At 44.1% G+C, this 21,546-nt stretch overlaps 1 protein-coding gene across 7 annotated transcripts in view; it reads left to right on the forward strand.

Moving 5' to 3' along the window:
* NTRK2 (neurotrophic receptor tyrosine kinase 2) overlaps positions 1-21,546 on the forward strand; it is a 414,185-nt gene that overhangs the window by 385,335 nt on the left and 7,304 nt on the right. The gene's annotated exons all lie outside the window — the stretch shown is intronic.

Genomic DNA, 21,546 nt, shown 5'->3' on the forward strand with positions numbered 1-21,546 from the left:
GTGCTAAGTGAGCAACGGAGCCTAAGTCAATGCCACAGCCTGCTTACTGTAACACTTTAAAAAAAATACACTTTATTTTTTAGAGTAGTTTTAGGTTCCTAGAAAATTGATCAGAAAGTGAATTCCTGTACACACCCTAACCCAACACATGCATAGCAGCCCCTACTATCAAATCTCTCCAGGGTCATGAATGTACACTGACACAGCATTATCACCAAAAGTCAGTAAGAGTTTTTTGCCCCAAGTCATATGTGGGGGAAACAATGTATATATTCTATGGTAAAAAAAGAATCCATTATCACCCAAAGTTTCAATAAGAGTTCATACTTAGTGCTGTATGTGTGTGTGTGTGTGTTCAGTCATGTCAGAGCCCACCAGACTCCTCTGTCCATGGGATTCTCTAGGCAAGGGTTGCCATTTCCTACTCCAGGGGATCTTCCCAACCCAGGGATCGAACTGTGTCTCTTGCATTTCCTGCATTGGTAGGTGAATTCTCTACCACTGTGACGCCTGGGAAGCCTGAACGTTTTATGGGTTTTTACAAATTTATAATGACATGTAGCCACCATTATAGTATCTCTAAATATCCTCTGGGCTCCGCCTATTCATCCCTTCCTCCCTCCAGCCCACTGATCTTTTTACTGTGTCCATAGTTTTACCTTTTCTAGATCATTATGTGGTTGGTATCATACACGCAGCAGTGGCCCCCAGACCAGCGAATCCATTACCTTTGTTCCCTCCCTGCCCGTTTTCTCCCCACACAGACTGAGAGAGGGGAGGAATCTAGGGTGGTACGTGGTTACTGAAGGGGTTTTTCTATTACAGGAGCAGGAGTCTGGTCCAACTTTCAGGTGCTGGACTCTGACTGATAAAGAGATTTTCTCTAGAATATGAGGTGCCCAGAGCTCCTTTTCCCTATGCTGGAGACTGAAATTTTTAACAGGGGACAACTGAGAAAGCTCCACTGTGTATCTCATCTCAGAGCATTGAAGGATGCAGGGCAGCGGACTTCACAGCTGCCCTCACTGAGCATTCAGGCAGTTAATGACCTATTGGGCATTCGTGTCAAGAAGCTGATTATATCACGTGTGAGATTAGTCTGTCGCCTTTCCTTGACCTGCCCTTGAGTGCGAGCAGCCAGGCATTGCTCTCCTGAAGGTTCTGCCTTCTCACCTGAAGATGATGTTTGGTCACCCCTTAGCCTACTTCCCTCCAGCTGAATAAACTCCTAGTTTTCCTGACCAGGACTGTGGGTGATATAAATGCAAAGCAAGCTTGCTGGTAATTTCTGAAGACCCCAAGAGGATAACTCGCAGAATGAGACCAGTTCTGATTGGTTGAGTTTTCATTAGCAGAGATCGTTAAGAGCCTGACCCATGAGGCTCTCCGCTGGTGTGAGCCTCCGATGTGTGGGTGTGTGGTCTTCCCAGATGCTATTAGTTGCTGCTGTCTCTCCATGGTGGTTTACTTTATAAAGATCACTTTGTGTTCCTTTTCTGCAGAACCTATTTTTTTTTCCTCCAGGGTAATTCCCACTTAAAAATAACGTGCAACTTTAGTGATTTCATTTAGAGAGGTGATGAAGTGACCACTAACATATTTAGCAAATTGATAAAAACTCTTCCACAAATTCCTCAAAAAATAAACATTCCTATCTTCAAAAGTTTGACCAGATACAGCCCATGAAGAACTAATCACTTGAATGTATACTTTTTGTCATTTTATTGCTCCAGGATTCAGTTTTATTCAAGTTACGGTGATAGGCAAAGGTTAAAATATGACCCCAGGGCAGAGAGAGAGGTCATTCACTAAGTCATTGCTATGGGATAGAGTTGGCATATCAGACCATCAAGACCAAAAAGGAGTTTCTGGGAGCAGGTAAGGTTGTCTTCGAAGGATACTTCAACATCAGGCCAGGCTAGGATAAGAGTAACTCGGGTTAGTTGCCCTCTGAGTTGGGACAGCACTTGGAGGGTAGAGCTAGAAGAGCTTAGAGGAGGCAACTGCAGAAGTTTGAGTAAATGTGCAAGGAGGCTTGGATTATGTAACAGTGGACATGAGAATGTGGGCACATTCAGGGCATGCTTTGCAGGTCGACCTGAAAGAACCTAATGACGACTTGGATATGGGCAATGAGGGAGAATAGGGAATCAATGGTGAATCTTAGCTTTGAACAAAAATATGGTGGTCAGTGGGCTTCCCTGGTGGCTTAGACAGTAAAGAATCTGCCTGCAATGCAGGAGACCTGGGTTTAATCCCTGCCTTGGGAAGAGTCCCTGGAGGAGGGGATGACAATCCACTCCAGTATTCTTGTCTGGAGAATCCCATGGACAGAGGAGCCTGGTGGGCTACAATCCATGGGGTCGCAAAGAGTTGGACACAACTGAGCAACTAACACACACACACGCACAGAGTGGTCCATGAAGATAGCGGTGATATTTAGGGAAGAAGAAGGGAGAGACAGGGATTCAAACGGGAAAGAAATTTGAGGACATTTAAGAGTCGGACAAGACTGAGCAATTAAACTGAACTGAACTGAACCTTTAGGTAAGCAGAAGACACACTACCATTGGAAAGGGGCACAGATTGTTTTGAAGTTCAACATTCTTAAGTTGGGAATCATTTCTGATCTTTTTCCCCCAGTGTTCAGTTAATTTGCAGTAGCTTGTTTGTTCTGTATAAACCTTGCCCTTCTCTGGAGTGTTCTTGTCTTCATCTCTGAAGACAAATTCAGGACTGAAGAGAATTGTTATCCCCGAGTCTGTGTTCACAGAGGAGATTAGGAGTGCTTGAAGACCTTTATGTGTTTCATGCAAGCTATTTCCGTAAATGGAGTCAAGTAGATATTAACCAGTAAATGTCATATGCTAAATGCCAATGATCTGTACCTAAATGGATGATTTGGTATAAACAAAATATAATTGGCAGGCATAGAGACCTTGGGAGGGAATTTGCAGGAAAAAAAAATGTCATAGTGGGTTGACTGAGGGATTGAGAGGCAGGAAGCAAAATACACAAAGAAAGAATAGGAACAGACAAGCATTAAGGACACCAAGGCTCTGAAATCTTTTCCCAATTCCCAATGTCCCTGGTGGGATACCACCAGGGTAGTTTTCCTCCTCAAAGGAAGCTCAAACTTTTTAGTAGTCAAGGGGTGACCTCAGCAGAGATGTAATCATATAACTGATGGAATATTGGGGGAGTCATCAGGAAAAACAAGGTAATGTGGAGGGCGCTTCCTACTTATGTACTGACAGAGAGAAGTGTGCTGGGACCATCAGCATAAATCCCAAAGTTCAACATCATGGGGGCTATAACTCAGGGTCCTGAGAAACTCAGGAATGCGTCTGTGCTACTTAAGGGACTAGAAGTTAAAGAATCTCTCTCCTGCCCCCTCCTCCTTCCATTGACAGAAAGAGCAAGGGACCCATGTAGTCAGACTCATTTTGTTTCCTGAATCCATCACTTTCTGGAAAAGAAAATATCAGTTATCGCTGTCGAGTTGTGTAGATTGGGGAAGTAGGGATTTCCTCCTGAGCAGAACTCAGAGAAAGTGGCTAATGGCTTTAGCTGGCTTGCCTGGCTGGTCATCCACCAGGTGGATTTGGGAAAGTGGTGCAAAACAAGGGGCAAAAATCAAAGAGAAAAAGACAAGATTTGTGGATTTGGGCTCTCCCATTGTCACCTCAGACTCTGATTCTGATTGTGCACTCAGATGTCTCTCCTTAGTGAATAGCAATGATAGTTAGGTCATAGGTTATGTGTTTGCTTTAAAACAATGTTAAGTAGCTTGCCTTAAAATACTATCTGGAATGTAGCATATTGTTTAGATATAGAAGTTAAGGTATAGATACAAATACACAGCTATAGACATGCCACTCAGTGACGCTGTGCCCTTACCTAAAACCCCACCACTGATGACCCCAGTAACATGCCACACCCATTCCTACCTATCACCCCCCTTGCTATAGTCACTACAGCCACAATGGTCTTACTATCCAAACAAAGTTTATTCCCAACTCAGGACCTTTTTATCCGTTAACTCTAGTCCCTGGAAAGCCCTTCTTCCTGATGTTTGCATGTCTTGTTCTTTCACTTTTTTTCCAGATTTATGCTGAGATTTTCCCTGCTTAGAATACCCTTTGCTGAGCTTCCTGTGTAAATGATCACTGCCCCTCTAGCCTATCCATCTATTCACCTGCTTTTCTTCACAGTGTTTCTCACCCTTGGCATTATCAGGCATGCTGCTGCTGCTGCTAAGTCGCGTCAGTCGTGTCCGACTCTGTGCAACCCCATAGACGGCAGCCCACCAGGCTCCTCCGTCCCTGGGATTCTCCAGGCAAGAATACTGGAGTGGGTTGCCATTTCCTTCTCCTATGCATGAAAGTGAAAAGTGAAAGTGAAGTTGCTTAGTCGTGTCCAACTCTTAGCGACCCCATGGACTGTAGCCTACCAGGCTCCTCTGTTCATGGGATTCTCCAGGCAAGAGTACTGGAGTGGGGTGCCATTATCAGGCATAGATATCTGTTTATTGATGTATGGCCTGTACCTCTCATTAAACTGAGGGCTTCATGAGAACATGGAGCTAATGGACGTCCCACCCCAGTGCCCACAACGTTGCTCAGGACCCAATCCAGGTAGCTTAATAGATTGTTGCTAAATGGATGAATGATACCAAAACAAACAAATGATCATCAAGTCGATGAAACAGATCAATCTCCTCTGTGCAATGAGGGTTTGAGAATCCAAAACATGTCATAATAGCTTTTTAAAATATTATCTGCCAAGATGGAAATGGATAGTCCTTTGAAAATGGGGGTTTGGCTTTTAGCTGAATTTCTCCAGGCTTTGGTTACTCCAAGTGCTCTGCTCAGGATTTAAGGCTATGCAGCTACAGCAGTAGGTGAGAATCAGAGGGTAGATGATGCAGGAGGCAGGGTCATGCTGAGTAGGGGTTTGAGGGCTTTAGACCTCCTCTCATCAATCTCTATCTGTCCCCTTACTTCCCCAGCCACGGAGACTAAGTATTAGTGGTATATCCAGGACAGCTTCTAGTCCAGCCTCTCCCACCTGTAAGTGTCTGCCCCCAACCTCTCCCCCTCCCCAAAGGCCCCTCCCAGAGGGAGGTTCTGATGAGGCCACTTGGGGGATACTGTAAGTAAGATGGCTTCATCCAGAGAAGTTGGGATAGCCAATGGAACATACCTCAGGGTAAGCAAAGGGATGGGAACCCCCGGGACAGGACACCCAGCCCTTTGCCTCTCTGACTCCTCCCCACACCCTCACACCCTCTCCTCCACCGAGGTGTCACTTCAACTCATTAATCTTCAGGCTTCCATGGCTTTTTTTGGTAACTGGTCCCATATGTTCGTTACTCTGTGTACAACACATGTCTGTTTCCATTCCTTATTTGCAGTTTAAATTAGAAACGGGTGTTGCTCTCCAAGCAAATTGGCTACTGTCCTTTCCCTTCTGTCCCCTGTACCCATCTGGGCTCCAAGGACTCTGTACCAACAGACCCAAGGAGGGTTGACAGGAAGATGCCTTTGAGGTTTTGGCCCTTTTTCTTCTTCTTCCATATTTATTTCATACTGTAGTGTCTATCTACCAAGACTATGCCCCTGGGGAGCCAGATGCAACTGTTTTATTTAACAGATATTTGTTGAGCATACAGGCACTGGCTAGTGCTTTCTTTAGGAAGTGTGCATCAGAGGCAGAGGGAGATGCCAAGCATGTGACCATACACATACGCACATCAATGCTACTGATTGGTACTGTGGGACTCCCTGAGAGTTCAACTTGCTTTTAAGCATCAAAAGTACTTAAGTTTAGTCCTAATGGACACATAGAAGTCAGCCAGGTAAAAATTGAGAAGCTGCATGTGTGAAGGACCTATGATGAGGAAGCGCTAAGGAAATTTAAGACCAGATGGAGGTTACTATCAGAAAAGGGGTAAAGAGAAGACTGGGGAGGGAGGAACTGAGAACAGCTAGGGTGCTCTCAGACACTCCAGTGACATTTCATTTTATCCTAAGGGCAATGCAAAGTCATTGGAGAGTTTATAGCAGAAAAACAAATGAGTTGATACAATTAATATTTTAAGACCATTGCTCTGGCTATTGTATGGACAGTGGTTTGGAGAAAGTTAAGAAGGGAAATGATAATGCCGTGGATGAAAATCCGCCTGCCCATACAGAGGACATGGGCTCGAATCCTGGTCAAGAGAAGATTCCACATGCCATGGAGCAACTGAGCCCATGCACCACAACTGCTGAGCCTGAGTGCTGCAACTACTGAAGCCCGTGCATCCCAGAGCCCACCTGCAACAAGAGAAGCCACTGAATAGAAGCTTGTGAACCATAATGGAGAGTAGCACACAACCCACCCCACTTCACTGCAACTACAGAAAGCCCAGACAGTTCAGTTGCTCAGTCATGTCAGACTCTTTGCGACCCCACGGACTGCAGCATGCCAGGCCTCCCTGTCCATGACTAACTTCCGGAGTTAACTCAAACTTGTGTCCATTGAGTTGGTGATGCCATCCACTGTGTCCCCTTCTTCTCCCACCTTCAATCTTTCCCAGCATCAGGGTCTTTTCAAATGAGTCAGCTCTTCACATCAGGTGGCCAAAGTATTGGAGTTTCAGCTTCAACATCAGTCCTTCCAACGAATATTCAGGACTGATCTCCTTTAGGATGGACTGGTTGGATCTCCTTGCAGTCCAAGGGACTCTCAAGAGTCTTCTCCAATACCACAGTTCAAAAGCATCAATTCTTTGGCGCTCAGCTTTCTTTATAGTCCAACTCTCACATCCATACATGACCACTGGAAAATCCAGAGCTTTGACAAGATGGACCTTTGTTGGCAAAGTAATGTCTCTGCTTTTTAATATGCTGTCTAGGTTGGTCATAACTTTTCTTCCAAAGAGCAAGCATCTTTTAATTTCATGGCTGCCATCACCATCTGCAGTGATTTTGGAGCTCTGAAAGTCTCTCACTGTTTCCACTGTTTCCCCATCTATTTGCCATGAGGTAACGGGACCAGATGCCATGATCTTAGTTTTCTGAATGTTGAGTTTTAAGCCATCTTTTCCACTTTCCCTCACTTTCATTAAGAGGCTCTTTAGTTCTTCTTCACTTTCTGCCATAAGGGTGGTATCATCTGCATATCTGAGGTTATTTATATTTCTCCCAGCAATCTTGATTCCAGCTTGTGATTCATCTAGCCCAGCATTCCTCATGATGTACTCTGCATGTAAGTTAAATAAGCAGGGTAACAATACACAGCTTTGATGTACTCCTTTCCTGATTTGGAACCAGTCTGTTGTTCCATGTCCAGTTCTAACTGTTGCTTCTTGACCTGCATACAGATTTCTCAAGAGGCAGGTCAGGTAGTCTGATATTCCCGTCTCTTTCAGAATTTTCGAGTTTGTTGTGATCCACACAGTCAAAGGCTTTGGCATAGTCAATAAAGTGGAAGTAGATGTTTTTCTGGAACTCTCTTGCTTTTTCGATGATCCAACAGATGTTGGTAGTTTGATCTCTGGTTCCTCTACCTTTTCACACAACACAGCCAAAAAAAAAAAAAAATTATAGAGAAAATAAATAAATAAATAAATAAAAGGAGAAAAGTGATGGAGCAGTTAGGAAGCTGACACAGTGACCGAGGGAGGGAAAGTACCCAACCAGGAGATCAACATAGGGGTGGAAATAAATGAAGAGAGTTGAGATGTCTTTTGAAGGATATCCTCAGAAGGACTTCTTAGAGTTCACCAACCCCTGACTGCATGCTTCAGGCCTTCCAGGAAGGGATAAAAGTGATGTCCCCCACTCTCAATCTGTGGCTAAGCCACTGATTCCATTCCATCACATGCTGCTGATGGTGATTCCTGACTTATGTGTCCTCGGCATCCCTGTGTTGGCTCAGCTTGTGGTTCAGGGCAGCTCAGGGAGATCAGATGTGTAAAGTGTTTGGCTGAGCCTGTAGTACATGCTATTTGGATTTTGACCATTGGCCAGAAAGCTTAACACACCCTTGCCATCACAGCCTCTATGGGGCAGTGTGACCAACTCCTTCTCAGGAAACTTCAACAGAGACTCAGGACCTTGATCTTCTTTGACAACCTTCTCTCCTGCCCTTTCCCAATACTCTCCCTTTCCTGTGATCCTCTGGACACAGTGGCAAATGTTCAGGCATCCTAATATCAACTTCTAAATGGAAGGGGGCTGGAAGCAAGAGTAAATTAAGGAGTGGACAGAAAGGCACCAGTGTCACAAGCCCTAGCCGTTGGTCACATTTCCACCATAGCATCAATTCCCCACCTTGTGTTATGATTATAGAACAAGCTCTGGAGGGCAAGGACCTAATCTCATCCAATGCTGTTTCCCCACAGTGCATGTAGTACTTAGATGTAAGTGAGTTGATATGTACTAAAATAAAGCCACGTGGATTGGGTGTTACCACGTAAGACATTTAATTTCAGCTGCCTCACTGGAGCCTCACAGATAATGACAGGGTCTCTCTTCTATATGTGAAAAACCTAGGGCTTCGAGGGAGGTGATGCCTTGGCCAAAGTCACATGGAGAGTCTTGTCAGCACCAGAGAAGACCCCTGGGCTGTGATGCAGGACACCATGCTGGGCACCCCCAGGAGGGAGTGTCTACATGGACCACAGTAGGAAAGGGGCCCCTCAGGCCTGTGTAGGATCCTGGTTCAGGCTTATTGTTGTCATCCCAAAGCGATTGCTAGAATATTTCTTTTTGCCTATTTCTGGCCACTGGGCTGTTTACCAGCTTTTCTAGAACTTAGCATGTTGGGAAAGGGTATAGGCTTGATTCAGACTTCTAAGATTTCGTTCCTATGTATATGTGATGAAAGATACTATGATAGGAAGTATTTATTTACACTCACTTAGTAACTAGCTGAGCTAGAGCAAGAAACCAGATCTGTTGACTCTGCTGCTGCTGCTGCTAAGTCGCTTCAGTCGTGTCCGACTCTGTGCGACCCCATAGATGGCAGCCCACCAGGCTCCCCTGTCCTGGGATTCTCCAGGCAAGAACACTGGAGTGGGTTGCCATTTCCTTCTCCAATGCATGAAAGTGAAAAGTCAAAGTGAAGTCGCTCAGTCGTGTCTGACTCTTGGCGACCTACAACACTTTAATTTCTGCCACCAATGCCTCTCAAACAAGTATCTGCCTAGACTCTGGACACAAGTTGGCATGTCCAGAACAGGAGCTCATGAAGGTACAAAATCAGCACGGCCCAGGTTTCTGAAGTATCCATTTTAATACATGACTTAGGGAGAAATCATCACTTTTCTTAATGTGCTGTGGAATCAAATGCAACAGTGATTATATAAGATGTTAAAGATGAAATAAAGTCTTTATTTATCTTTAAATTCTTTAAAGACTTTAAAGAAATTCCACAGTGGCCATAAGCACCTTGTGCTAGGCCTGGAGACACATGGTCCCAGTTCCTCCCCAACCGCTGGTCTTTTACTTCTTTCTGCAGTTGTAGGTGCTTTGGTGCGATGGCTTAAGAGGCATCCAGAGACACTGATTTTCCATTACACTCAGCAGCCACTGTTAACTGTTTGTTGTCCATTCTGAAAAGAAGAGCTGCTGGTCAGAAGCTGAGTTTCAGTTTCACAATCACAAAACAGCTGTTTCTTATAATACGTGCATTTTCTATGGGTATATTTTATCTGTAGATATGTTGGGAGAGGTACGAAAAAATGAAATTTAAGTGTGAGTATTGTCTTTAGCACAGAACATCATGTACAGCATGAGGACTCAGTAATTGAGAGTTACTTGTATTACATGACTTCTTAGCTTTCACAACCATCCTAAGAAATCACAGTGTCTATTATAACCAAGGTCACAATCGCTGCACATTTCATATATCACAGACATAGCAGAAAAGGACCCATAATGATGCCAGGCAGGCATTCAGAGCTCCCTGGAGAAAGTAGCTTTCCCATTAATGTTACATTCACGTGGACACAGACATCAGTTTCTGTATCAGAATGAACTGGGAAGAAAGATAACTTACTCATTTTTAATAGGCTCTGGTGTATTAAGTCCTCATCTCTGGTTAATGATGGAATGTGCATTCTGACAGGGTCCTCAGTGTTAACTAACAAGCTGGAGTTAATGGTGGAACAGATGTGTGGTGTCCAGCCAGAAACCTTATTTCCCCATGTACTAAACAGAATGCCTTGAGAAGAGCAAGAATCACAGTAGCTACCACTGATACTGAGAATGCTGTTTGTAGTACAGAGAAGCTTCCCCCCCTCCCCACACACTGTTGGAAAATCACTGATTTCTTCCTTTACTTAAAGTTAGCTGGAATCCAGCCTTTCTGAGTTATTTCCATAGAAGCAATTTCACATTGGAATTTTGGAACTAAACCAACATACTGTGATCACCTAGATAGTGACACAAATCTATATAGTTTCTGCTTTCCTGGTTGCCTTTGCTCATGACTGGTCAGTCCCTGTTGGCTTTTCACTATGAAAGGATGCAATGCTTTGGTCTCAAGTACTAAAGAGTCAGATGATCTCTTGGGCTAAAACCCATAATGCTTAAGAGGCTGTAAGCTCAGTAATATTGAACACTAAAGTAATGGCAGGATGAGGCATGTATTGTTAGAATGTACAAGTTCCCATTGCTGAGTGGTGTAGGGGTACAGGGACCACACGTCAGGCTGCCTGCTGTCTTCATTCTTTCCAAAGGCTTCATCCTCCCATTGATTCACCTGGGAAACTCCCCATCAAAATGGATAAGAGTTAGTGGGGTAAGGAGTGGGGAGGTAGTCAGAGAAAGGGGGATGTTAAGGCAATGGCACCCCACTCCAGTACTCTTGCCTGGAAAACCCCATGGATGGAGGAGCCTGGTAGGCTGCAGTCCATGGGGTTGCTAAGAGTTGGATACGACTGAGTGACTTCACTTTCACTTTTCACTTTCATGCATTGGAGAAGGAAATGGCAACCCACTCCAGTGTTCTTGCCTGGAGAATCCCAGGGATGGGAGCCTGGTGGGCTGCTGTCTGTGGGGTCGCACAGAGTCGGACATGACTGAAGTGACTTAGCATTAGCATTAGCATCACTGTTTAATTTCACTTTATTGATAAAATGAAGAATCCTCATTTCTAGATCCCAATGTGATTCCTAAACATGATTTAAGCTTAAAAATTGCAGTTTTAAGCTTTACTGAGAGAAGACTTCTTTGCTCCTGATTGGAGAGAATGTAAAATCAAGTGAAAACTACACTCACTTCTAAGACTAAGGTGGTTGGCTCTTGAAACTGTATAGAGAGCACAAGCAGGGGCAACAGGACCCATGAGGGATGTCACTTGAGGTGACATGGAGCCTGGGAAGTCCTTCTGCCTTTATCTACAAATGATGGGGAAGTCCTAGGGTCTGCTTACTCTCTCTTAGCTACCCCCAGAGGAGCTGGGGTAGAGTTGGTGGACAAGATGAGGACTGAGATTGCCCTGAGGTTTGCAGGGAAACAAGCTGAATCTGGGGCTGTTATGGAACAACAGCATCTGCTAAGTTCTGGAATCAGTTGATAACAGGGAAACTGTCAAAATCTACCTAAGAAGGGAAGAGAGCAGTGGCTTGGGCCTTCACTTGCAGGCATGAACAAACTGATGTGCGTGTGTGCTAAGTCACTTCAGTTGTGTCCAACTCTTTGTGAATGGAATGCAGCCTGCCAGGCTCCTCTATCCATGGGATTCTTCAGGCAAGAATACTGGAGTGGGCTGCCATGCCCTCCTCCAGGGGATCTTCCTGACGCAGGGATTGAACTTGCATCTCTTGTCTACCTGCCTGGGAGGTGAGTTCTGTACCAGTAGCACCACTTGGGAAGCCCTGAAAATCTGACTGAAGACTACAGATCTGCCTTCTGGCCCAGAATTGTGCATCTTCTCATTTTGGGAGCTGTTCTTGCTCCTCCTGGGAGTGTTCTGGAATCAGAAGGGGGAGCAGTAGCAAGCAGAGTGCTGTGGACTGAGTGTGTCCCTCCCCACCAAATTTAGGTCTTGAAGCCCTAACCCCTATGTGGCTGCATTTAAAAACAGAGTCTCTGAGGAAGTAATTGAGGTCAAATGAGGTCACAGAGTGGGGCCCCATCAGCAGGATTAGTGTCCTTATAAGAAGAGACATCAGAAGTTCATACTCTCCCTGCAGTCACACAAGCTACACAAAGTTGCTAGGAAACCAGAGCTCTCACCAGAGACTGAACTGGCTGGAAACTTGATGCTGGGTTCTAGTACTGTGAGAAAATAAATGTCTCGTTTTAGCTCCCCAGTCCATGGCATTTTGTTATGGCAGCCTCAGCAAATGAATGCAGAGAGCCTTTCCTAGCCCTGAGTCTGACTCCATATCAGACTGGAGGCAGAATGCTTCTGGAGAGACGGGTCCTGGTGTAGACTCTGCCTTCTAACCTGTGTGGTCTCTGGTAGGTCACATTGCCTCTGGGACCAGAGATTCCTCATCTCTTAAACTGAGATGAAAGGACATGCTTGGCTTACCCCAGAAGATTACCAGGAAATCAAATTCTTAGTGTAACAACAGCTAATATGTTTTGAACTTTTGTTATTAATGTGTACCAGGTGTTATCCTGAGAGCTTTATGACATATAGTTAAATTCACCTTTTTTAGTGTACAATTGTGAGTTTTGGCAAACAGTCATTTAACTGCCACCACAATCAGAGTTCAAAACGTTGTCATCACCACCCTCAATTCCCTCATACATCTGTAAGACAAACTCCCACCCAAATTCCCAGGCCCTGACAACCATAGGTTTTCTAGGCCTATAGTTCTGTCTTCTCAAGAATGTCATGCAAATGGTATCACACTGTGGTACCACAAAGCTTTTCTAATATCAACTCATTGAATCTTCACAAACATATTCTGAGGTATGTACCATTATTATACAATTAATAGATATGGAAGTGCTATGAAAAAGCAGAAAATGTATACAAACAGAAGGGATTTTCCCACTATTTATATTATTATTTCATGGTGAACAAAGACAAAACGAATTCTCATTGGGAAAAAAAATTCAGAAAATATTTTGACTAACCCAGAAACCACTTGACTTGAAATTAGTGTCACACCCTCTATGACCAGATTGATAAAAGATAACGGAAGATTTTCTAGGCTGTAAATGACAGCGATTTCAGGTGAGGCAATAATCATTTCCCACTGGAAGAGAGAGGGTGACCAGGTTATCCCCGGCACTCCTCCTGACCCCATTCATTCATGGCTGTGTTCATGGAGCTCTGTTCACTCACAACATCTAGGAAGGGCTGAATCACTTCCCATGAAGTATCCTCTGGTTTGGTAGCCACACACCACAAAAGCAGCCATCACTCTTTGTAATAGGAGATGTGATCCTGGATATGGTCATAAAGTGTTCACAGTCTGACCACAGCAGTCCCAAGTTCTCCAAGGAGAAGATTTTGCACAAATTGTTTCTCTCTCTCTTTTTTTTAAACTTCCTATTACAGATGCAGTACATAATAAATAAATACATAAGGTCCAACTATTTCTTAAAATTTACAGATATCATGAATTTTTAAGGAACAGCTCAGGAGAAACTGCAGAAACAAAGCAAGTGGGTGTAGAGTGTGATCAGGAGATCTAGGAGTTTCTTCAATATTTAATGCAGCCAAAAGCCTCTGACAGCTAATCATCCCTTAATGGGGCTTGGCCTTTGGCCTGCCTGTTTCTAAGGGAGTAAAATGTTTGGCTTCCAAATGAGTTATCACTCACTCACTAAAGACCACAAGTTGAACGTGGCCTCCCAGGCATCGTTGATCTTTGCTCCTTGAGTTTAGAAGGTCCCACATTAGCTGTGTTGTTGTTGTTTAGTTGCTAAATCATGTCCAAGTCTTTGTGACCCCATTGACCACAGCCCACCAGGCTCCTCTGTCCACGGGATTTCCCAGCATTGGAGTGGGTTGCCCTTTCCTTCTCCAGGGGATCTTCCCAACCAGGGGAATGGACCCACATCTCTTGTGTTGGCAGGCAGATTCTTCTTTACCATTGACCCACTTTATTCGCCTTTAAATTCACCTTTACAAAGCCAGCTGGGCGCTTGCTTTGGATCTATAGAGGGGCTCCAGCCTGCCACCATGCCTCTGAGATTCACAGAGGGGAGAGTAAGCATCACCGTGGTTGGAGAATGAGCTGTGGGGAGGACAAGAATGATGCTTTGGGAGATAAAAGAATTAGGCAAAACAAAGGGCAATGTTGGCATTTGAAAGAGGACTAGACAAGTGAAATTTGAGAGACGATTCAGAGCAAGGGACTCAGAGATAGAGTGGGAGGATCCACACTAAAATAGATGCTGTCAGAGAAGAGGAGACAGTGAGGGAGCAAGGAAGGTGGTAGATGAGTTTTACGTGACGCTCAACAGGAGAATGAGAGCTATGCTTGTTACCTCCTCTCATCAACCAGTGTACCTGGAAAACAGATCGCATATTCCTCTTCAGCTTGTACCAGGGATAAAGATACTTTGTGTGTTTGTTAAAAAAAAAAAAAATAAGAAAGAACCTAAGCTCCAAAAAATAGTGGATTATTATTGCTGCTGGTCACCAATTCATGTCTCCACTTGCTCAGCAAGTTCTTTGACCTTCCTAAATCCTAGTTTGCCAGTGTAGAAAAATAAACCCATTGCACGTTAAGCGATGGGGAAATTTCCACAATCTATAACCTAGTGACCAAAGAGTATGTACCCAAAGAGTATTTCTTGGGTAAGAAATAAATATTGTAGTTAAACTGATTGGATGTGTCCAAGTTGATTTAAAAATAGTAAAATTATTGACTTCTGACACAAGACAGTTACGAAGGCCCTTTTAGGATTTTGTCCAGGATTTGTTGTTCAAACATCTTTCAAACACATAGATTTAAAGGATGCTTAGGTCTAGGTGTTTCTCCAAGAACAGTTTACTTTTTTCACCAGATCATCCTATATACATGTCACCATCAAAATTATGAGGTGTCATAGAAATAAATATTTAGAACCAAACAAACAGTTCTTTTCATAGATGTTTTAATGACAGAACCCATTATTTTCCATAACTTGATTTACTTTAGGCAGTATGGAATTTTTTTTTTCCCTTTATGGACACTGGCTCCAGACATTGTTCTGATTAGCTTCACTGATTTAAGCAAGTCACAATGATTAGCGGCCTTGATGGCCAGCCAGTCTTTCCTTTTCCATCATTTAACTTTCCAAGTCTGAGTCTCTATCCTTTTTCTCCAACTTCAGAGGCTATGAGATGTCAGTCAGCATCTTACAGAGCAACATTCCCTCATGTTATTCATTATGACATCTTCCTAAACTTCACTCCCAGATCAACCAGCATGAAGTCTGCACCATAGACTCCCCCATCTACTGTACAGATGGTAATGTACAGAATTGTACATTAATGTATAGGATGTACAGAGGAATGAATGGGATTTCATACACAGCTTAAAGAGTTTTTATACTCCCTGTGAATACCAGTATTTTGGATTACATTTTATTAAGAAGTTTTGAATTTCACTGAATGGTTCTTATTTGAGGTGTCTATTAGGTTAAGCAGTTTCCAACCATTTAATCTAAGGGCAGTTCTATGATGAGTTTAGAGAAGTTATTGGCAAATGGATGGGAAATTACTGAATGCTGATCTCTTTGAAGGAACATATTGAAAATTCCTCCCCAAATATCAACACTCAGAAGAAACTCGAAGACATGGTCTGCTTACCAACCAATGCCCCCCAAGCCTTGCCAGCCGTTAAGTGATCGGCAGCCTTCCCTCTTGGGCATGTGATCCATTAGCAAGAATAGGGAGTGCCCTCAGTATTACCAGAGCTGTGCTAAGGGGTGCTGGGTTCCCTGGCACTTAGAAATATCGCTGAGCTATAGCAGGGAGGATAAGTTCCTTGAAGTGATGGAACTTGAACTTGTCTTTAAGAGACATTCCAGAGCAGGTAGAAAAATAGATCAAACTTTCCAAAAGGCATGAGTAGGTTTGGCCTGGGTGAGGAGCCACAGCTGTTTGCTGGCTGAATTCAGGGCATGAACTGGAGATTGCAGAAGCCTGAAACACAAAGTGAGCCATCAGAATGAGCCACAGGGTGTCCTGGGGGAGGGGTTATGTGTATGGCTCTAGATAAGCCACTCCAACTCTCTGAATTTAGGGGCATTATTTATAATATGAAGGCAAGCCGATGTCTACTCAAGAGGGTAATTACTGGGCTCAAGTCAAACCACTGAGCAGAAATTCTTTGTAAAGGTAAGCTGCTGTGTGGTGACAGATGATTATGGTGGGAAAGTAGTGGCAAGTGGTTAATTACAGAGCAAAAATTCCAGTCTCTTGGGTTGAGGAAAATAAAAACTGTAAGCCAAGTCAGCTCTCCAGTTAAGTGGATTTTCCCATGTTGTATCAGCTCCTTCTGGTACATTTAGTGAAGAGCACATTCCTGACCAAGGTTGATCACTGGAAGGTCTCTCCTGGCACCACTGTGTGTCTGGCAATCAGAGCAGCAGTTCTGACTCCCCATGTCATACTTGGGATCACTTTCCATCTCACAAATATTTAAGTAAGAGTGTGAGGGCCAGCTGCCAAGTTGCACAATACAGGACAAATACCTCATTGTGTTTGTTGCTGCACAGTATGTGGTGTTGTGAGATCCAAAACCACCCGGTGACTGTGACTGGAATGCGACGGTATTCTGTAACCAGGGTGGCTCTTTCTTTTTATTTTGGGGGGGCCACTTTTGTGACATGATCCAAACTCCTGAGAAAAGGTGGCAAAACAAATACTCGGATATGTTCTAAGTGGGTTTAGAAAACTCGTGAACCCTGTCTGAACTTTTATTAGAAGCTCCCACCACTGGCCCATTTGACATTAGAACAAGGAAAGCATTATTTATAATGGCATGTGTGAAATCTCAGAGGGGGTCTTGGAAACATTACAGTGAAAAATCTGTCCCAAAGAGACTGCAAGTGTAAAATAAATGATCAGATGGGAAAACATGTAAATCAAAATTTGAATCCTTTTTTTTTTCCTCCGTTAAAGGACACAGGAGCCTTTTCTTTGGCTATGAGCAACACAGGACAGAGAACCTGTGAGAGAAGTGGTTGTAATGAGAGGTGCCCTACAGTACTGGTCACTGCAGAGGGAGGACGTGACCGCCCTCCGTGGGAAACCAGTAGTGTTGACTCTTCTTACTGTATCTAGAATGGCTGCTTCCCACTGAGAGAATAAGATAATAAAGGCTCCAGAGAAAGAAGCAACACCTAGAAATAATTTAGTGCATTAAAATTCATAAAGAGCCCTCACAAATATTGTCTGCTTGAGTATTTAGCTTATGATAACCCTGCTGCTGCTGCGTCGCTTCAGTTGTGTCTGACTCTGTGCAACTCCATAAACGGTAGCCCACCAGGCTCCTCCGTCCCTGGGATTCTCCAGGCAAGAACACTGGAGTGGGTTGCCATTTCCTTCTCCAATCCATGATAGTGAAAAGTGAAAGTGAAGTCGCTCAGTTGTGTCCGACTCTTAGTGACCCCATGGACTGCAGCTCACCAGGCTCCTCCATCCATGGGATTTTCCAGGCAAAAGTATTGGAGTGGGGTGCCATTGCCTTCTCCTTATGATAACCCTAGGAGGTATATATTCTTTGTTACCCACATTTTATAGTTGAAAAAACTAGGACACAGAGAGGTTTGGCAACTGGTTAAGTTTATCCAGCTAGGAAATAGTATATGGAGTAGTATGTATTGGAGCCCAGCATTTCATTTGTCGCATGTGGGTTAGTTCCCAGACCAGGGATCAAACCTGTGCCCCTTGCAGTGAAAGTGCAGGGTCTTAACTACTGGACCACCAGGGAATTCCCTATTTTGCTTTTTAAGTGCAGGGTCTTAACCACTGGACCACCAGGGAATTCCCTATTTTGCTTTTTAAATTGAAGTATACTTGACATATAGCGTTCTATTTGTCTGGTGGTTTAGTTGCTTATTTATGCCTGACTCTTGCAACCCCAAGACTGTAGCCTACCAGGCTCCTCTGTCCATGGGATTTCCCAGGTAAGAATACTGGAGTGGGTTGCCATTTCCTTCTCCAGGGGATCTTCCTGACCCAGGAACTGAACCCTGGTCTCCTGCATTGCAGGCAGCCTCCGGCATTGCAGCAGATTCTTTACTGACTGAGCCACCAGGGAAGCCCTTCTATTCTTATACAACATAACTAATTGATGTACTGCAAAATGGTCACCACAGAATAAATCTAGTTAATAGTTGTCTACTTAATATAGGTCAAATTTTTTTGTTGTTGTGAGGAAAACTCTCAGGATCTACTTTCAAATATGCAATATAGTATTATTTACTATAGTCACCATGCTGTACATTGTACCCCCAGGACTTACTTTACAGCTGGAAGTCTGGACCTTTTGGCCCCCATCTAAAGTCATGAGTTGAGTATTGTCCACTGCGCCACAGCTGGGAACACACAAAGAATACAAAAGCTGCCATCTTCATAGTTTAATGTGTCCCAAAGTGGGATTTTTACTGTCTAGTTCTAGGAATGTATGTTAGTGGCTCTTTCTCTCTCTTTCTCCCCTACAAAACACATTTAAATTAATTCAGTTCACTAAGTTAAACAAAGTTAAATCTATTCTTTCTGCCAAACTCCTGGGACACTTCAAGGGAATTCTGTTCATTGTGGATCTCCAAGAAATAAGGAGGGTTACAGATTATGGTATATTTGACACCTCTGACCTAGGAACACATGTGGAGAGAGTGTGTGTGTGTGTATGTGTGTGTGTGTGTGTGTGTGCACGCTCAGTTGTGTCCAACTCTTTGCAACTCCATGGATTCTAGCCCTCCAGGCTCTGCTGTCCATGGAATTTTCCAGGCAAGAATACTGGCCATTTGCTCCTCCAGGAGATCTTCTCCACCCAGGGAATGAACCCATGTCTCCTGCACTGGCAGGCGGGTTGTTTACCACTGTGCCACCTGGGAAGACCCTGACCTAAGAGCAGGTGTGGAGAGCTAGCTCTTAATACTTTGAGGGTGAAGTAGCCAAAAGAACACCACATTGGTCCATAATTATGGATATTATGAATATTATGGATATTATGGATATTATGGAGAAGACAGGATTTCCCTGTCTTCTCTTTACTGCTGCTGCTGCTAAGTCGCATCAGTCGTGTCCGACTCTAGTGACCCCATGGACTGCAGCCTACCAGGCTCCTCCGTCCAAGGGATTTTCCAGGCAAGAGTACTGGAATTGCTACCAGCAACTGCCATTGCTACCACAGATCAACTATTCATTGGATGTATTCTTGCCTGGAGAATCCCATGGACAGGGGAATCTGGCAGGCTACAATCAATGGGATCACAAAGAGTCAGACACAACTGAAGCAACTGAGCATGCATTATCTGATTTCAACATTTTTCTAATTCTAATTTCAATATTTCAATTTCAATAATTTCTCTATCCCCATACAAGATAGAATTATGTCTTTTCACTAAAAAGCTAGGCAGAGACCTCTCACTCCATGTCACTCTGCACCACGTAGCTCCCCACACTGCCTCCCACATTGGTGCTGGGGTGTGGGCTGCCAGCACCTGGGGGCCCATACCAGCTTGGTGTCCCAGTGTTTGTAAGTATCTGAAAATGTTGGTAGATTTCCTTTCCCAAAGTCCTGGGTACATGGGGTTTCAGGGTTGCAGAGCTGAGTGGATATCCATCAGCCAGAAACATGCCCACGTGGCTGTCCCACTATGACCACCAGCATCCCTTCTGCTCAACCTGGGTTGTACAGGTTGTGTTTTGGACATCAACCCTGGTGGTGAGTACCATTATCACTTACAGGCATGTCCAGGCAGCTCCATGAGGGAAATCAGTGTCATTTACCAGTGACTGCCTGCCCCTGCAGAAGGAGGAAAGAGTGATGAAATTGAAATCTGATGGAAGGCAATAAGCCCACACTCAGCACCTGAACTTTGGATGCATTTAAACCCTGAAGAGTGAAACTACAGGGGCACCCTAACCCTGTGCCGGCAAGTTACGTCTCCGCTTGTCACACCCGTATTTTTCGTACAGAGAAAGGAGGGCACCCTTTCACATGTGCGCTTTCTTTGCTAATAAGAGCATCATTTGAAATTACCAACAAATTAGACATCTCTGACACTCTCCACTCCTTGGACTTCAGAGTGGAGCAGCATTTTTTAGGCACTGTTAGTCCATTTTCTTCCCTTAATGAGTCAGAAATGAGAATTATTATTGTTGTTGCTTGGTTGTGTCAGACTCTTTTCGACCCCACGGACTGTAGCACTTCAGGCCTCCCTGTCCTTTACTATCTCCTGGAGTTTGCTCAAAGTCATGTCCATCGAGCCAGTGATGCCACCCAACCATCTCATCCTCTGTTGTCCCCTTCTCCTTCTACCTTCAGTCTTTCCCAACATCAGGGTCTTTTCCAGAGTCAACTCTTTACATCAGGTGGCCAAAATATTGGAACTTCAGCTTCAGCATCAGTCCTTCCAATGAATATTCAGGGTTAATTTTCTTTAGGATTGACTGATTTAATCTCCTTGCTGTCCAAGGGACACTGAGAATTGTAATTGGGCAGAAACTCTATGTGGCATTGGTCTCAGAACTCAGGGGCTGGCAGTTGTCGGGGGAGTCTAATTCCTGAAGTCCTATGAACGCAACCACTGCCCCAGTGTCCGCTTGGCATTTGGGCAGGTAGTGCTGGGGTTCACCAGCATGAAAAGTGGGACCTGCACCCACAGGCCGATGGTGCATAAATCTGATCTCGGTTCAAAAATCAGATAGCCTTGATGGGCTACAAGCCTATACATGGAATTCTTACTTTTTCTCCAGGAAGTAGGAAATAATAAATCTCTTTGGTCAAAGTTTTCTTCACCTGTGCTAATGCTGTTGCCGTGTAATGCCTCAGCCTTGGCGTTTTTACTAAAATGGGCTTTTCAAGACCCATACTTGTCTCTGAGTTTAAGCTTGCACTCCTCATTGCACTGCGGGCCAATAATCGAGATATGAGTCGTTGGGGCAAGGAATAAGCACTTTATTCAGAAGGCCAGCAGACCAAGAAGATGGCAGGCTCATGCCCCAAAGAGCCGTCTTGCCTGTGTTAGAATTCAGACTTTTTTATACTAAGAGGGGAGGGGATAAAGTCAAGCATTTCCTGGTTCCCATCTGCCTCTGGAGGGGTGTGTTAAATTCTTCCTCCCAGCAGTGAAGGAAGGGCCTGGTCGGGATGTTTCCTGTGAATTAAACAAAGGTATTTTAGCTTAATGCTCATTAGCTGGGAAGCAGGATTCCCAGAGATGGGCCATTACATATAATTTAAGCTTATACGCAGCATCCCTTTAGTGATTAACTTGTAATAGAATACAAAATGTTCTTCCCTATTACATACTTACCAATTTACTTTTGTAAATCACTTCAGTTGAAGTGCCATAGTAAAGTCTTGAACTCAAAGACCTGATTTCTTTGTGTCCATAGCAACCTGAACCTCAGTTGCCT

The sequence above is a fragment of the Bos indicus x Bos taurus genome, chromosome 8, assembly GCF_003369695.1.
Source record: "Bos indicus x Bos taurus breed Angus x Brahman F1 hybrid chromosome 8, Bos_hybrid_MaternalHap_v2.0, whole genome shotgun sequence".
Taxonomy (NCBI): domain Eukaryota; kingdom Metazoa; phylum Chordata; class Mammalia; order Artiodactyla; family Bovidae; genus Bos; species Bos indicus x Bos taurus.